This window comes from Acanthopagrus latus, chromosome 20 (genome assembly GCF_904848185.1).
Source record: "Acanthopagrus latus isolate v.2019 chromosome 20, fAcaLat1.1, whole genome shotgun sequence".
In the NCBI taxonomy this organism is placed as follows: Eukaryota; Metazoa; Chordata; class Actinopteri; order Spariformes; family Sparidae; genus Acanthopagrus; species Acanthopagrus latus.
The window spans coordinates 14,981,616-15,000,570 of NC_051058.1; the positions used below are offsets into that span (position 1 = coordinate 14,981,616).

Genomic DNA, 18,955 nt, shown 5'->3' on the forward strand with positions numbered 1-18,955 from the left:
CTTTGTATAAAAGATAATTAATTTCACCATAGATGGTCTGAGAAACTGATGCAGGGCTCCAGGCTAACTTAAGATTTATTATTGGCTGCACATCATTCTGGTGTAGCCAATAATACATTTTAATTCAATTTCTTAACATGTTACAGTCATGACTGTTGCAACCTGGTCCTTTACATAGAAGGGTATTCATTTTACACCAATACTAGTGAGTATATTAGTGTGTATTTTACAAGAGCCTACTACCCATTGCTAGTAGGAGTTAGCTTTTTTCTGGTTCAACATCACAAACAGGACAGAAAATTGAATAATCGAAAGCAGCAAATCATGTACGTCATCAGACTGCATGGAGATGTTCAAACATGTTTTTTGTCTTTGAATTTGGAACCGCACACATAGTTTTTTCCAGAGCCGATGATGACGTAATGATGTTCAAGCACTGCTTAAAAGGAGAGGCATGGAAATGTATTTATGCGCCAATGTCCCTAACATCAACATGGCAGTATCCCAGCCCTGGAAAAAGGACGAAAAGGATGTCCACCTGGGGACCATGTGGAAGGTGTAATAATTGCAAATCTACCAACAGCTTGCGCAAGAAGTTAAACCATCTGTGATCCTTTCAATAAAAGATAAAACTAAAGTCCATTAACACAATTTTCGAGAAAAAGTGAGGACCTTTACATTAACGATGCAGCTTAAAGCAGAGCTGTGTGGTTACTGCAAGTCGAACCTCCCCGCCAACGTTTCTTCCCCTTGTTCCGAAGATAAATTAGCAGCTTCTAAATAATGCAGTGAACCCTAATTCTCTTTGATTAGTAGTGAGTTAGATGATGGCGACCCATTGAAATTGGTCATCAGCATAAATAACGAGCGAATGAACTGATAAAATGCAAAGTCCTCGGCCATCATAAATCAAATGGAATCCACTGGCCGTGGAAGCGGGTGGAATTAGAAGTCCATGCTCCTATTAATTATGTTGCCTTGTGAAGGCGACAGCGTGATAAATCAGCGCTGAAAGGCCCTTCACTGGCTGAGCCTGAGGAGTTAGACTGCCTGCAAATTGCTTTGTGTATGCTCCTAATTGTTTCTTAAATAACCCTCCTTTTTGAGGCAGGTTGGAAAGGTACTCTACCAAGAAGGGTCAAGGAAGTCAGAGCTACTGCCTCTTTCAGACAAAATTAAAGAAAATCATCTCTCTCTACCTCTCTGAGTTTGTGTAAGCTACTCTACAGTATGAAGCAAGTATGTAACAATAACAATGAAAAAAAAAAAAATATGTTAAACATAAAATCAGATGCTGATTAATCCAAATAACCAACACGAGTAATACGTCATTGAAATTATTAAAGAAGCAATATGTAATAATTGCCCACCTTTAACATTCATCCTCAGAACAAAGACGGGGCAGCCTATCACCAGAGTAACAGCTAACTAGTCATTAAACCATGAAGCTATAAGCTCACTCCCAAACGTTGGGGTAATATTGTTGTCTTTACTATGGGGTAAGGGTTAGGTAGGGGCGGGATGCAGGATAAAAGCACTTCCACATTGGCTAAACTTTTCAGACCCTGACGCTCAGTCCATTTTTTATAGTCAAGGCTTTTCTTTTGTGTTTTTGCCAACACAGTTTTAGAACTGCTTTTATTTGACTCCCATTCTTTATTAGTGTCCCTCTTGTATAATATTTCCCTGCAACAGCGTTTTTTGTCGGCCAAATAACATTAAATGGATTAAATTAAATTACTTCAACTTTTGAGGCATGTAATAACGATCAGACCTCTGAGGAGCATGTAATTAATGTGAATACTGAGGCAGTCATGAGCTATTGCTCATTAAAATACACCCAAATATAAAACTGTGAATTTAGCCCAGGAACTTAATTTGTATTTGTTGAGCAGTGGGCATCGTCTTGCATGAAATGTAGAGTTTCCAGAGTATTTAGCAGGAACATTCAGTTAGGTTTAATTGTGTTTGCTGCCTGAAATGCCAGCGGTCATGCAATGTCAGTGTATGGCTTTGTGTCTGTGTCTGCTGTCAGTGTGTGTGATGAAGGGCCTCAGTGCCTTGAGTGCTTTGATCCGCTGACAGCTGTGTAGAGGAAGGTGTGTGTGTGTGTGTGTGTGTGTGTGTGCGTGCGTGTGTGTTTGTGTTGCGGGGCAGCTACTGAATGTTGTCATAATTGACTGTTTTCTCCGATTAACCAGCCATCCTGTAAAATGTCAGGAAATGATGATGAATGCCTGTCACAAGTTCCGAAAGACCAAGGTGACATCAGTTTTTTTGATTATCACTGGGATTGTGATGAATACAGTAACATTTTAGAAAATTGCAAGTCAGCTCTAAAACTTCCATTTAATCATCAAAACCCGTTTTTTCAAAATACATTGTTGTGTTTGAATCTGTGAATGTAGCACAAAGGACTCAAACCTAGTTTGACTTTTTATACCCCTTGTACTGTAAAAAAAATATTATGAATTTGCAGCACTGTCAACAAAACCACAAACCAAATGTTTAAGCTTATTGTGAGGAATTAGATCAGTTCTGCTAACCTAAAAAAATTAAGGAACTTGTTGATAGCAATATATATCCTGAGGGGGCAGAAAACTTTTGGGTTAGGTACTTTTAAAGTGATTGGTAAGACTGGCAAGAATTTTTTCATTTTGGCATTTTCAGGTGGAAAAATTGGAGGGATTTAAGAAATACAAGATCCCATGAGTGTTGCAGGACATTGCTTGAATTTGAGGTACTTTCCTTGATTGCAAGATATCAAATTACTGGGTACATTTAGGTAAACAGTTTGACTATTCTGGCTGAACAAGAAATAAAACAACAAACATGGAATTCTTACACTCAGTAATAATTAAGGGAGCTGTAACTAATAGGTATTTTCATTAATTAGTCTGTAATCAGTATAGTTTCCCACAGCTCAAGGTGATGTAGTCAAACTGATTAGTCCAAAACCCCAATTTATTAAATTGTCTATCGTATATAGCAGAAAAGCAGCAAATTCTAACACTGTCTTTGTCGTTTATACTGGATAAATAACTGGAAAGGACAGATTGATTCCTAATATTGTTGCTTGATTTTCTGTCACGTGCGTGATCATAGGTGCCCTTCTGTTGACATTCAGCCCCTGGTAGATGTTTGAGTTTAAATAATGCTCCTGTGCGGTCTGAGGAATAATGGTGTGGACTTTCATGACATTGCGTCAGTGCCAAGGTGACTGACTGGAGGACTGATTGCTCCCTCTCCCTCTCTCTCCGCCGCTCTCTGTCCGTTCCCCCTTCTCACCCTGTCAATAAGCATCCTCTTGTCTGATGGAGTCACATCAGGGCACTGCAGCTGACACCATGGTGTCTTTATTTCCTGCAGCAATCCTTTTACAACACACATCAGTGGTGATTAATACACTGACAGCAGCCAGGAGGTTAACCCCCTGCTGCCGAGCCAGCCACAAACACACACTACTCACCTTACGTATATAACAACACCATACCACACCTTCCTCTTTAATATATCCTGCATATAATCAAAGAGGAGAGATAACAGTGCGGAACTTCAGTCACCCAACACTGTACACTTTAGATTTGATTGATGGCACAAGATAATACTTGGTATTCCAAAACTGTCTTTTACATTAAACCAAATGGTTGCTCCCACTTGCAGCTGTCTGCACGGTTATTAAATCGCAGGTCTTCAGATTTAAATTTATGGCATCCATTACTCAAGAATTTACATGTCCAGGTGTTGCATCTGTTTGGCTTCAGGTAGGGGTCACTTTGATTTATTAATACCCACAGTTTCGTCTGCTCGACAATCACTGACATATTGTCACTTAGGGCAGCGTGTCTCTCTGTCTTTAACAGCTGTGACAACCTGTGTGTTATTAGCTCCCTGGCTGATTATGCAGACGTGCAGACCGAACATGTCAGCTTCTGTAGGGCGAGATTACACACAGTACTTAATGCCTATAATAGCCAATAAACAGCAATCATAGACTCCAGGCTCGAGTGTGGATTTTCTCATTACATCTTATCAACACCTGCTTAATTGTTGAACATCACAGAACTCTCATGATAGAGGAGATAAGTTGCCCGTCTTCAGGAGTGATCGGACCATCTGGGTCATCCAGAGCCATATGTTCACACTTTGTTATTGTTGCACAGTTTGTTTTTGGTAAGATGGAGCCCATACGGTGTGTAGCTTCACAGCTTTTGGTATGCAGGTTGTTGGTGGGTGAAGGAGCGTCGGCATTAGTGCAAGGAACGATTAGTGGATTAATGGATCAGGAGAACATTTGCCAAACACATTTTTGAACCTTTTGAGTCGTGTCAAACACTGGCTGATTCATGCTCTTTTTTGTTTTATACGAAAATGCTTGTGAAAGCGTTGGATGTAAATATTACTGGTGTTCTCCTGAGCTGACCTGTAATGTAAACTCCATGTAAACTCCATGAAAAGCTGGAACTTTCTTTTACACGATTATATGGTTAGTGGGAGTAGCTTGGCAGAAAGTAAATAGTTCCTACATGAAACTATGTTAGCAGTTTCATGCAGGGATTATATATGACAAGATATGTCCAAGGTTGACATTTGCACCAAATGTGGAAGGGATGGTGGTGGTGTGCTTACAAGCCAACAGGGCTGCTCAGCGGACACCTGCAGACATTTCCAGCCAGATTTGTAGCGTCAAAATGGATAGTTTTTTAGGAGATCTGTGAACATTTCCAGCTATTTTTGTGGTGGCTGATCATTGTGACCAAAACAGGTATTTTAAGCCAAGCCATCAACCTAACCAAGTGTTTTTTTTTTTTTTTGCATGTAAGCCTAACCAGAACATAAGCCCAGTTGTAACTAGAGAGAAATAGAAAAGTCAACTTAAACAAATGCAAAGTTGCAACATAAGGTTTTGCAGAAACTTAGCTCACTAACATTTTTTCCGGTGATGGAGTTGATCTTGTGGGAGTATCCAGGTCATAATTTCCAAGAAGTTATTCAAAAGAAACCCCTTTTGGCACTTTGAGCACGACTAGTTCCATTATAATTAAGAAAAAGCAGACTCTAAACTCTAAGGGCGATATGAGAGGTGAGAGGAAAAATATGTGTTTTTGATTTCGAGGTTAACTATACCTTTAATACCTTTTGGTTTGGACACTAGAGGCATTGTGTTGATATAACCTTAAGCTCTGGGAACTTCTAGCTGGCACTTATATTTATTTTTATCATTAAATATCTTTAATGATTAATCTATTATCATTAAAAGTCTATCCTTTTCTATACTAAAAAAAGTCATCACATCTCCATAGTAATATTGGATTGTACTAAACCTTTTGGGATGACAAAGCATCTTCATAAACAGACATTACAGCTGGATTTTAAATGTCACATGTTCAAAATTCAATCTTTCATGTCTGTTCCACACCTGCTATTTGCATGACACCATCAGCAAAAAAAAAACGATTGCTCTTAGAGGCAGACAATCAAGATATAAGCAGGGGACTACAACCTGGTTTGGCACCGAACATCACTGTCGCTCCGCTCACAGTGCGTGTCAGCAGGACGGACCACTGAGGGCCATAGGTGGCCCAGTTGTTAAGACTTAGCAAATGTCACGGGCGGAGGGAGAGAGCGTCCCCTCGAGTCCCCCAGATGCTGCTCCCACCTCTCATCATTAACTCTCACACTGAGATAGTAATTAGGGCTCCTCGCGGCATAAGACAGATTCTGCATCAGACCAAATTTTCTAAGCTGTCATTCTAATTATATAGGCCAGGGCAAGATGGATCAGCTTGGTCGTGAGTTAGTGTTGATGTCAGTTAGTTAATCATGGTGACTCGGCCCCGAGTCACAAGGCTCTCTGCTGTGTCCAAAACATGAAATCTTTGACATTTTTATTCCAACTCCATCGCTGTCTGTGTTGTTGAGTGTAGTTTCATCTCATGGCTCGTAGGCTATATCACAAAGAATATCCCAGTGTCACGGTACAGTGTCATGACTCATGGTAAGAGTTAAAGCTGCTCATTTAAGTCTGACTTTAGCCCCCGCTCCTCCAGCAACTGGCAAATTATAACCTTTTCTCACAGTGCAAGTGAGGACATGTTAATTGGATTTGACAAGGGCATATTATGCACAACAAATATGCATAATTTGGCAAAAATGGAACAGAAAATTGGAAATAAAGAACAGAACAAAGTAGATTTACATGGTCGGGTAGTCTGAATGTCTGGTATCATATTCTCTCCTGCCGCCTCCATAAAAAGGCACAGAACTGTAACAATGGGTATCAGTGGAAAGTGCTTTAAAGTTAAAGCTGATGGATGGCTTGTCAAAAAAAATAATTGCACTGGTGGGAAAGTGGGTCTGCGTGCTTAGAGGGGGGAGAGCAGGATCTACAGAGAGGATGATGGGAAGTGACAGTGGTCTGTCAAGACGCAGTGGCTGCCCAGAGTAGTGTGAAGCCCCAGCTAGAAGGTGGCAGAACAGAGCAGGCTGTCAGAGCAGGAAAGTGCCTTTAATACATTGAAATGAAAAGGAATCCGCCTGTCAGACCTGTTCAGCCAGTCGAGGGAGGAAGAAGGAATATGGCGGAATAGGTGTAGACGTAGTAGAGCTGGGAGAAGCCAGCGTGCCACTGGCCTGGCTACAGGTACAAATCATGCAGTCGAATGAGATGGGTCGTCAGCCGCTCGTGGCTGCTACCAGTTACAACTGGTTCCTTTTGCTGTGACAATTCATTAATCAGTTTGACAGATCTGGCCTTATTACATGAAATATTTGACACTTGAGCAATTGGATTGTCAACTGCCTCCTATTATACATGCAATTCAAATTCTGGCTCTCTTGTTGTAATTCAGAGAAGCCTGTTATCTTTAAGAAGTCATGCACTGACCTTGGGAGGCAAGCATTACTGCTTTATGCTTTAATGTATGCTGTATTACCCCTTTCACACTGGATAAAAACCCACTCATACCCACTAACGTCTGGTTTCTGTCTTCCATGGGAAAGGATGAAGCATCAGCATTAATTCCTGGGTCAAATGACGCTGCAGCAGTCACCGGTATTCTTCGGCTTCAGCTCTGATCAAATGTGATGAAAACATGACACAAGGGTGGACATGCTTGTTTTTTCCAATTTTCTGGTGCGGATGTTGGCATATAAATACTTTCCTCTCAAGCGGTTACCAACATAACACTGCCACTGGCCTCAATGTTGCTTTGTACTGTTTCCTTTTTTCCAGCACATTTGTGAGTCAAAATGGGACGATACAAGATTTTCAGTTGCAAAAAAAAGAAAAGAAAAAAGTTTCGATTGAATTTCCATTATATCTAATTGCACTCTGTAGAGCGACACCAAGTCTCAACAGTCCATTTTAATTCAGTATAGCCTTGTTCAATATTAAACTTGATCGCACTGTTTGGCTCTAAATTATAAACCACCCATAACTGCTCAACCATAATTTAAGTTTACCAAATCTAGGACCTGCACCGTTTCACTCACTCATCAGCTCACCAGTCACCTAAAATAACCTTTTTTTCATTAGTGGCATGAGTGAAAATGTTGAAAAATGCTTATTTTTGCAATGTTAAAGAAAGTGAGAAAACGTTCCTGGATATGACACCAAAAGGTGATGGAGTCTCTTCTGAGCGGAGACCCATCCTACCAACCAACCAACCGGCCAACCAGCCAACCAAATAGCCAGCCAACCAGCCAAAATATTACCATGGCTCTTGGGTTGGCTTGCGTTTTGTATCCCCCACAGAAAAAAATAAATCAGACATGTGAAAATACTATGGATTCCAAACTAAATATGTACGTCCTAGCTGTGATACATTATTGGGATACTATCGTCAATCAAAATTATTTTAAAGAGGACAACCATGACATGAAATTTTCATATCATCCCACGCCTATTTGTAATGTAGAAGGTGACACATTGGAAATAAAACAGAAAGGGATACCTCGTCTTCTGGCAGTGGAAAAGGAGTCTTTTGCCAGTTTTTTAGCAAGTTAGCCAGCGTTTAAATGTCCCTCATATACTTGCTAATTTTGGTATTCATGTGGTATTAGTGAATATACATGAACATACAAGACATATACGACACAGAGCTCATTCTTCTGCTTGGTCCTCGCCCATGCATGATATAAAAGTGTCAGGCTTTGATTGGAGGAATGATGTATAGACTGACCTAACAAAGGATCAAGTGCCCAGTAAGACAGACAGCTAATAGATAGAGAAGCAAGAGGAGCCTCATTTAGAGAGGAAGGGCTGTTTGCGCTGCCAATATGACAAAGGGGAAGTCGACAACCATTGATCCATGCTCACGGATGACAGCTTAAAAATTCAGCAATAATCATGACAAATGAGGAGAGGCACCACAGCCAGAAAATTATCAATAATCGGCGGCTGAGAAGAAATGCCAAGGTCAGAGAGAAAAGGCTACTGAAGTTCTGTCTGTGTGTGGACGCTGCCAGGTGATATATCGGTAAAGATAGGAGGAGCAGCCTCTAAAGCGAGGTAGAAGTTATTAATTAAGTTTTGGATCCCACTGGGATGCGAATGTCCCTCAGTATGGATTCCTCGCTGGAGCCCACTGAATGCCAAGGGCAAAGAGACCATTATGTAACAGGCAGTTTCTGGTGGCTTTGATCCCTCACAGGGGAGCTGCTGGATGGATTTGCTGTATCAATAACTCAATCCCTTTTCAAAGGAAACCTGAAGAGGGCTGTGGCATTAGTAGCATCGCATTTCATGACAGGTCACTGCTGATGTGGGCTCAAGCAGGAGGGATTTACCTATTCATTCATCCAAACTCTTATGAGTGGCCTGTCCAGGTCAGGGTCACAGTGACGTGTAATTCTTTCATTTAACAACTTTCTCCAGCTACACAAGGACAGGATCCTCAAGGCCAAGTGAGAGATGTAGCACTTCTAAATTTGCAAAGAGAAGAGGCATCCGTGCAGACTTGCTTTCCACCCCTAGAAGAAGTTTTTTCTCCAGAACTGAACTCCTCACTTCATCTTGTGAAGCTACCTCTTGTCATGATCAATGTCTTAGAAAGAGCTAAGGTTATTGTAAGTTCCCTGAAACAGAGGTCAATCTAATCTCTCTTTCACCGTCACTTGTGACAAATGAAGCTCTGGAGAAAGATTCTTTTTGCATGCTTAGGCCTTTAGTTTATTTCTCATACCACCCTGTCATGCTCACTCTCTTCATAATTTCCTCTGGAGTATTTTTCTTGCTGCCACTGGGGGTAGATGCCCTTCAATCACAAAATCTCCATGAAGAGTCTAAGTGCTAAAGACTTTCTGACAAGACTCAATTATCACGTAAGATCTGCTGTAATAAACATTCTTTACTTCATTCACTCGTCTCTCCTGATTAAAATACCTCATGATACTTGAACTCATCCACTTGGGGCAGCCTCCAAAGCATACAAGGATGCATGTTGTTGTAGCATAAAGTCTGCTTCGCAAAGTCTGGACCTTCCTAACAACTTGGAGGTATGCTGATGTCCACACAGACGATGTCCTCGATGACAAAATGTTGGCGCCCCCCATCACAGAAGCAGGAAGCATAATTTCGGTTTAAGGAGGGATCTTTTCTTTCAGGAGACAGCTGAAGCTTTGAATCGATAAGTGTGGGTTTAGAAAGGAATGGGTTTGGTAGATATCTTGTAGCCTGCTACTACGAACATGGTCTGACTTAGCGGATGTAGCCTGTGATTGGTCACCTTTTCCCCACTTCCTTCCATTATCTGCATGTGGTGTTTTTAAAAACCCCATCACAAGAACAACCTACAAGCTTACACGTTGAAAACCCGTTGTCACTAACGGCACTAGAGTAAACCAGCCAAGAAATGTTACCTTTTGTTTACCATTTGCGAGGATTTAGCCATTTTAATGTTGCATGCTAACTGAGTTTCTCCTTGTTGCCATTTTGCAGGGGCACCATTGCTATATGCATGACCACTGCTAGCATAACGCATCCAAATCTCTGACTGAATAGGTGGTGGTTGAATTGCATTGTGGGTAATGTAGGTGCCAGGTTTTGACAAGGAAGAAGAATGCATGGAATGAAAATGAAGATATAGCTGATTCTGCTTCTAGGATTTTAGAAACTGTCCATTGTGGCTATTTATGACGTTGCTAGTAACTCCCACTGTTATATTTCAGTTTATCCATTGAGGAAATATTTTGTGATTTATTTGTGATGTGTGATTTTGAATATGAAAAACTGTATCTATGATGATATCGAGGGCATTTTGAATCAGTCTGTTGTTTGATTAACAGTGTGCGTACACACACAAACCCAGTGAGTCACAGGCATTTGAGCAAACCTCTGCGTCAATGACTGACACATCCTCCAACATACATTGTACTGGTATCTAAATTTATGGAAATCCTTGTGAAATACACACAAAATGAGGTGGTTCATTTTGCACACAAGGTGACCCTGTTCATTATAGTGTACTCTCATTATGTGTTATAAAGTGGATAGCTTTTTTTTTTGTAGTTGGAGCAATTCATAGTGGCATCATTAGACTTAGCTCTCTTTCATTTGGGCTTAGCAAGTTGCATTACGTTAATGTCCTTGGTTATTTCTGCTAAAGTTGCAAGGACAAAGAGTAAAGGAGTTGCTTGCACGGCCAAAAGAGCTCATTTCAGTGAGATGCAAATACAGTAATGCAGCTGCAAATGCACTTTAATTGTATCTTTTCAAATCAGCTGAGCAGGTCACTCGTTCAGCCAAGGTTCAATGGGCCACGAGGTCAAAGAGACAAGAGAATAATTTACTAGCTGTGTCGTGCTCCTGTGATTGAGCCGTCTTTCTGGCTTTGGGACCTGATTTGTGACCTCAGTGTGAAAAGTGGCATGCGGCTGTAGGTATGCACACTTCAGGGGAGGTGCACTTTCTCGCATCTCTGCTCCAAACTAGCACATTGCTAATAACAACACAAGATATTAATTCTCGGCTGGTGGAAATGATCGTGCAGCAAAGAGAAAAACCTTGGTGGTGGTGTGAAACAATTAAGCGTCCACAGCGGCTCATCTGTTGAGGTGTGTTTGGCATCTTTACTGCATCTACAGAATGCTCACATCCATTCACACAGAGTTGTAAATTTTTTTTTTAAAATACTGTTAGCATCATAATGTCGTACGTCGCCTGAAGAGGGATGATTATTCTGTCAAATTATTGCCGCCCAGACACTGCCCACACACTTCCTTTGCCTTTGCTGTGAGGATAAAAGCACAGTTCCTGTTTTTCTGGGACCATCTGTAAGAAAAAAACCAGCCCAAGGTAAAAAACGATGACTGCAACTTGGCAGAAGATTAAACGGGCCCTCCGCAAAAGCCATTAATAATTCTCATATTTTGGAAACAGACCATACATACAGAATCTGTGGTATTTAATCTCCTCTCTCAGCGAATAAAAAAAAGGTCAGCTGGGAGGGAGAGACTTTTTTTTCCCTCTCCAGCCCAGACTGATGGGCCTAGCTTTTCCAAGGCACCCCATTTGTCTGTCAGGGCTGTGAGCAGAGCCAGTGATTTAGTTTCCATCACATGAAGCTCATGTCCGGTTGATGATACTGCCAAGCGGGATATGGGGAGAATTTGTCACCTGGAGCTTTGACAGGGAGATAATTGCTGATAGTTAGCAGAATAATAGGATATGAGCATTACTTGCCACACAGGGTTTAGGGAGTGTTTGTTGCTCACACTTCAGAGCACATTTCCCCCACACCACTTCATTACTGACTTTGTTTACACAGAAATTATTTAACCTAATCAGGGTGAAACAACCAACACGTCAGCTCAGTATTTAGAGAAAGATCTACGTGCAAGATTTTTTTTTTTATTACACAGCTGAGACGTTAATTATCATGTCAACACCTGAAGCTGATTCAGCATGATGTCATTATTTATACAGGTGTCCCGACAGTCGGGGTTTAGCTTTAAGCTGTTTCCTTCATTAGTGATGAATTGTACAGATGAGAAATGTGCTGCAAGTGTCTGTGTTTTTGGGGAAAAGTCACTTTTGTTTCTCATTAACTGTATAAGATATGAAAGGCGCTTTCGGGGTCTGAGAAGTGAAGCTGATGCCTTAAATCTCAAATCTGTCTAATGCAGGGGCGCGATTGCGCTGGCTTCAAAAGCAATCATTTTTTTTCTAAGCTCATGAGAAAATCTGCATTCTTCTCACTTGATTTATAATCAGTTAAAAGTTTTCGAATGAGTTTATGGTCGCTCATTTAAACACATGAGGACCAAGTAAAAGGCAGACACGGGAGAATCCTGGAGGAAAACAGGACGGCAACAGACAAACCAACAAAGAGTGAGGGAACAGCACAGGCTTACATACAAATGGATGAATAAATGTACTTAGAGTATATTCCATCACTGCCATTTATGACACCCCTTACTTTCAGAACAATAATGGTGGAGAGACAAATTAATAAATAAATGCAGAAAATTGGCGCAGGTGTAGCACAGCTGTATGTGTATTCATTGAGTGCATTCAACATTGCAACTTGGTAAAAGTCAAAATGTTGTTCATATTCACACTGAGAAAAGTAAAAATATGTGCATGTCATGCGTTGTCAGTGCCACACGCCTTCTCGTATCCGTGTGTGTGTCATGGTGAATATCCACGGGTCAGGCAAGAACCCTCCGGCCCATCAGCAGGTCTCACACGGCCTCAACACCTCTGCCGAGCAGCATCCAAAAACAACAACTCTGCCTGTGGCTACAAACACGGCAAGGCACATCAGAGCACAATACTGAACCATTTCAAACTCGCCAGGAGTTGTAGTCCCCTCGAGTTGAGTCAAAGGTTATTTTTCTCTCATTATTTCTTGGTTGATCCTCGACTAGTGCCAACTGTAACCTCCAAAGTGCAGCAGTCAGTGGATGCGATGCACGCTGTTTTCTTTTTTGGAGTTTTGGCTGCTCCGGGTGTCTTATTGACAGGATTTCCAAAATCCTCACATTCCCAGATTGCAGCTGGTCTGAGAGTTCGTCCAGGGTCTCTTAATGTTCTGTCTTAGGGCTAATTTGGACATCTTTAAAACCACTCAGCCCTATTAGTTTGACTACAAAAGGCCAAAGTTTAGAGAGTGTTTATGTAAAAGTTGTACTATTGCCCCAAGTGCCTCTTGATTTCCCTTACTGATGGTATTGGCAGCACGTTGGGAGGATAAGTGTTGTGTGTTTTACATTCTCTTCAAATATAAGACAATGAAGATCTTTGTTGAGACTTAATTTGACCCAAATGTTGGCGAGATGAACACACAATTTTTCCTTGAGTGACTTACAAACGAGACAGGTCACATTAGACGGCTGTAATAGATGGAGCAGTAAAAAGGAGCAGTGCAGATAAGGAAAACGTGCCAGAAAACTCAGCTGTGGGGGTTAGGGAATAATCTCTCTATAATAGCCAGTGTTGGGTCAGAGAGCACTCCCAGACCCTCCCACCCCCCCGCCGTCTTCCTGTGTGTTAACTACCGCTCACCAGAGTGCTGCCTGAACTCGGGGTTGGCAGAGCCATGGAATGGGATCCAAACTCTCAGCAGCTTTGCGACCTGGCTGAACCTCTGCCTACAGCCCCTCTGTCGGAGGGGTGAGACTGCTGAAGAAGTCCTCCGAGCCAGTGAGAGGCTGATTTGGGCAGATTTACCCCCCTCCCAGCAAAAATATGACTTTGAAATGAAGCACAAATTATCTCTGTTGGGAACACTGTGAAATATTTACCGCTGTTGTTTCAGTTGGTGTGGTTTTATGTGCCGTTTGTGTATTGGATAGTTAATGGTGTGTATTTTCCGCTCTTTTTTTTCCCAAGGATACATGAAAGGATAAATCTTTTTTCCATGCTAAATATGAAAATCTTATTGCCTTGCCAAGAGTGTGTTGATGCATGGATGGAAATACATTCTCTCCTGGGCTTGAGGGCCACTGACATCAGGCTTTTTAAAACAATGTTGTGCTTGATATTCTCCAAATGGAAAGAGGTTGCGAGACATGTAGATCCCACCCAGGAACAGGGTTTATCCCTCTGACTCGCTTCATTCAAACTAGGTCTAATGAAGGTGGGGGGCTTTGAGAAGACTCCAGCATGCAGCCAGGCATTACCGATTAGGTCAGTGGAACGGCCGCTGGGCTGAGCATGATGGATGACTGGTGGAATGAGTTTCTGCCTGGCGGTATTGTGAAATCTTTTCATTGTCACTGACGGGGCCTGTGAAGGGGACTGATAAATGAGGGAGCAAGTGTCAGAAACGCCCTTCTCTGCCCTGCCGCGGCTTTAATATCTCCCCCAGCTTCACAGCAGGGAGTATTGATAAAAGCAAAAGTTTTAAAAATAACCACGCTCGGTGAGAGCCAGGCGGAGCGAGGTGGGAATGATTAAGGCGACCGGCTGCTGGACCAACCCAGGGTTGGTCGCTGTAAACACCAGTCGAGGCCGGTGCCCATGCTGGGAAGAAGGGAGCCGCTTCTTTATGGGGAACGGGTGTTACCTCAGTGACACCTTGCTGTGATGAATGTGTTGCCTCCATCTGGTTTCAGCACATGTAATAAATATCTGGACTCATGTTTGACCTCTCTCACTTAGCAGACACATCTTTCACATCAGAAACATCCAAGAGGGCAACCTGGTTATGGGTGTGTGGAAGGAGGACTGCAGGACCAGTATTTTATTTTGTTTCTTTCAATGGTACTAGTGCAGCAAAAACAGGCAGGAATATGTGAAACCAGTAGAGTAGAGGGTACACGTATTGTTATTTTTATTAATGTACATATTTTAATCACATTTTGACATAATTTGCACTGAGTCAAATGTTGCTCTCTGAAAATAAACAAGCAACAGATACTTATGTTGACAATGTCGGATAACTGCCAACCAGCACTCGAGCACCAGCAGCGCTGAAAATAACATTTTTGAATGCCCGTTGGTTGGTTGGTTGGTTTGTCAGCGGGATTACACAAAATCTACACAACAGATTTCCACGAAGCTTGGATGGAGGATGCGTCTCGGCCAAGAATAGACCCTATTTCGTGTGGATCCAGACAACTGAATGGATTAAGCATGATGCCCGATATTACAATTTTCAACATTAGCCTTATTTCTCAGGGAATAATGCATGGATCCTGATGAAAAAATCAGGTGTATTTAGGTGGCTGATATCTATTAAGGAGTGCAGTTTGATGTGGATCCACATAAAGATCGGAATCTATCAGATTTAAAATGTTTTACCTGATGTTGGAATAGGCTTGATTGGATTAAAGGGGCCGTTGGCAGAGGTTTGCACTCTACTGAGTGCCATTCCAGTTGGAGAATGTGGTTACCTGTTTTAAATGGAGCTTATGATATTCCATTAATGTACGGTTGACCTGGATACTGTGGCGTCCCTCAGCTTTGCTTACGATGTTGCCCAGTGGCCACTTTTAGTATTGCAGCAAAAAAAAATCCCCCTTGACCCAAAAAGCATTTTCCCCGTAGAGCACCATTATAAAAGATGGTTACTGATAGTTGGTGATAAATGAAGTAATCTATTATCTATCTCTATAAAATGTCTACAAAATTTCTCAAAGTTGTTTAAAGTGGCCATTGCAGGTTGAGCCCCAAGTGGCCTCGTCGAATTGCTTTTACAACAACAAAAGGTCACATTTGAGAAGCTGGAACAACAGTATGTTTATTTTTGCCAACAAATTACGTAGTTGATTATCAAAATTACATTTTTTGTAGCTCAGCCAGTTGATTAATCAACTAATTGTTTTAGCAGTAACCTCAATAGATGAGTATTCACGGAGCGAACGGAGGGAAAGAAATGACATAAGTATAACACAAGCACAGTTCTTCCTTTATCCTCCACCGTCCTGCAGGTTTGTGGTCTGACCTTGCAGCTTCTGTGCCCCATCCATCTTAGGCTGTTTAGCCATTTCACTGGATACATACTGCGCAGATTAACACAATTCATCACCACAATCATCCTCGATTCATCACCCTTCCCAATGAATGTTTTGACATCTAGTTAATTTTCTGCTGATGATTTATCAAATTATAATTACCATACTCTGAAGGAGTCATTCATTATGTTGATACATGATAATGATGCCAAAGTGGATTGAATTTTAAGTAAGTTCTCTGTGATTATAGCGTATGCATTATTGTGAGTAATGCCTTACAATTTGGTCGCCTCCAGCAGTAGAAAGTCAGGGGACTCTGTTATGTTGTGACAATAACTGCAGAAAAAAGGCAGGCTGTTAATTCATCTTTTTACCACAATTTATTGAGTGAGGGCATGCAGAGCATAAAAAGTCAGATTCAAGACTATGATTTAAGGTGCTTTGTAATTAGAGGGTGCACTAATTCTGGCAGGACTTCAGTTACGCTCTTGGGGAGCAAAGGCTTTAATAGCTTCAGGTGTAGCCGCCGTGCTCCGCTACTTTATTAGCAGCTCACTTGTTCATTGAGCCTCGCTGCTATGGCTGAAAAACAATCAATACAGAGACCGGTCAGCTATGCACACTGCAAGACAGATAGTTAATCTGTTCATTAATCTTGTTATTAGTTAATTAAAATGCTCATAAGGCTGTAGTCAGTAGAGCTGCAGGTAACAGTTATTTACATTATTGATTAATCTGTCCCTTTGTTTTTCAATTAATCTATTTATCTATGATATGTTGGGAAATGTGAGAAATGACCACCCAAGATTATGTCTTCAAATTGTTTTGTTTCTTCTGTTTACTGAAAATACCTGTGATTAAAGAAGCGGCAAATCCTCACACTTGAGAACGTGGAACCAGCCACTGTTTAACATTTTGGCCTGACAGATAACTGAATCGACTGATTGTTTTCGCGCAAGAAGTCAGAAAAATATAATACTGACATAACAAAACTCAAACTTGTGATCCAGACTTACTCTGGCACTGCACCTTCCTTCTGTCAGTTTCTTTTTTTCAGACTGGGCATTGCATTTCTTGCTTCACTAGCTAATTGGAGGAGACTCAGAATTAATTAACTTTGGTATCCAAAAGGCCTATATTATTCAGAACAACTGTCTGTCATCGTGCAGGGTATGCTGGCCTCAAAGAGTGATGATTATGTGTCATGGATCGTGAAGTAGAGAATTTAAACTACTGATTGGAGGCAACAAACATTGACCATACACCTGAAATGCATATTTCTGTATCTCTTACACAGATGAGTGAATTCTCATCATACTGTTACAGCATGGGAGTTACCCCATTGTTAAAATGTAACCTAAATTATCTTTTTTCATGTTACTTGTTTGTAGCAAGTTGCTAACAAGTTTAACCAGATGTAAACACACAGTAAATGTTATGTAGCTCCTTTTGCAAAGTATTGATATTTATGGCCCCAGCACGATGCAAGAAACTCTTTGTAGAGATTATTATTATTCTACTGGAAGAACACATTGTTGAGAGGCTTAGGACACGTGAAAACTCATGACAATCGGCACACACATCAGAACTGGCAAAAATTGAAAAGTGCTGCAGTGATTGGTCTCAGGTGTGGTTCTGTAGCTCCCTGAGGGCAACATAACAACCCAAAACACACCTACTTTTGTGATAAAGTCACTTTAATATCTAGACATTTGGTGTGAACATTGTTCTCTTGAAAATTACGTTTCAATTTTGTTTTTACGAGATTCTTACCACCAGGAATTCAGCCATCTTGTATTTCACTATTAAATTAGAATATTCAAAATACAAAGTCCTTTGGTTCTCTCAATATTTAGTTGGACTGTTGTTTTCATCCTTAAGAAAGTTAAAGTTTCAGATTTTCCTAACAGGATGTCAGCCATGTTGGATTTCATGGGTAATTTTTAGTCTATTTTTGGTGTTTGAGGTCTTGAGAATGATCAAAACTCACAAAAGTTCAGAAATGATCCATATTGTCTTCCCACTTTCCTGTTTGTATTTACAGTCTGTATAATACAAACGGGCAGGAATAAGGAGATTATGCTCTGTCAAATCTAATTGGAAGCAGTCTTCACAGACTCCTACTTATCAGCTGACTGTTTTGGCTGTCCTCTCCCATGCTTCCTTGTCACTGGTGCCCATTTTGTCAGTCTAAGTGCTCAAATTGAGCCATTTTGTCTCACTTTAAAATAAATCAACATCTACTGTGTTGATCTTTCATTCATAGCTCCTTTACCTCTCACCTCCACCTCCTGCTGCATCATCATCCCTCTCTCTTCCCCTGTTTGCCCCAGCCCACAAAGAAATGTATGTTGGCTAACCTTGTGAGGGCTCGACTCTCCACTGCGGGCTTGTCAGCCACAATCTGCAGTCATTTGGTGTGAAATGTACGCCTTGGTCCAGGCCTCTGAAGGTCAGGGCCTGGTAATTGATGTTGCTTATTCATCTGTTTCCTGTGTCTTTTCTCCCTCCTACACAGCGGCCTTTGTTTGGATAGATTGTTTGAAGATTTACTGTAGTTCTTAAAGGCCCTGAGAAGTGTCCCCCTGCTGCCGGGGCTCAATGTCCCTGCCCCACGGGAGGCCCAGAGCTGATGACACACTGCTGGTCTTGGACAAAAGCCTGTTTTTCTAAGACATGATGGAGGGAGCATCTCCCCGCATAACAAACTGAGGCGAGACTTGAATGAGACTTCCAGTGACTCTTAGTTCTCTAAATGGTTTGTTAAAGAAAAGAAAGAGTTTTATAAGCTGCACATGAGGAAGTTTTTTCTTTCTTTCTGCGCCCAAGTACTAAAAAAGTGACATAACAAGAGGATAAATTGAGGAGTTTGTTCTGTGATGCCACATCCAGTCCAAAATTATATGCATATCAAAAAATCTCCTTCTCCTAAATCTTCAAAATTGCCTTTTCTTTTGGCAGGAGATCCTGGCAGCCGTGCAAATCTAAATCAGAATTTCCAAGTGTTTTGAATATCTCCAAACTGCAGTTAAAAAACTTTGAATATGGGCTGAAG

General features: G+C 41.3%; 1 long non-coding RNA gene across 2 annotated transcripts in view; it reads left to right on the top strand.

Moving 5' to 3' along the window:
• Positions 1 to 18,955, top strand: part of LOC119009721 — an 84,701-nt gene that overhangs the window by 10,363 nt on the left and 55,383 nt on the right. The window lies entirely within an intron of this gene.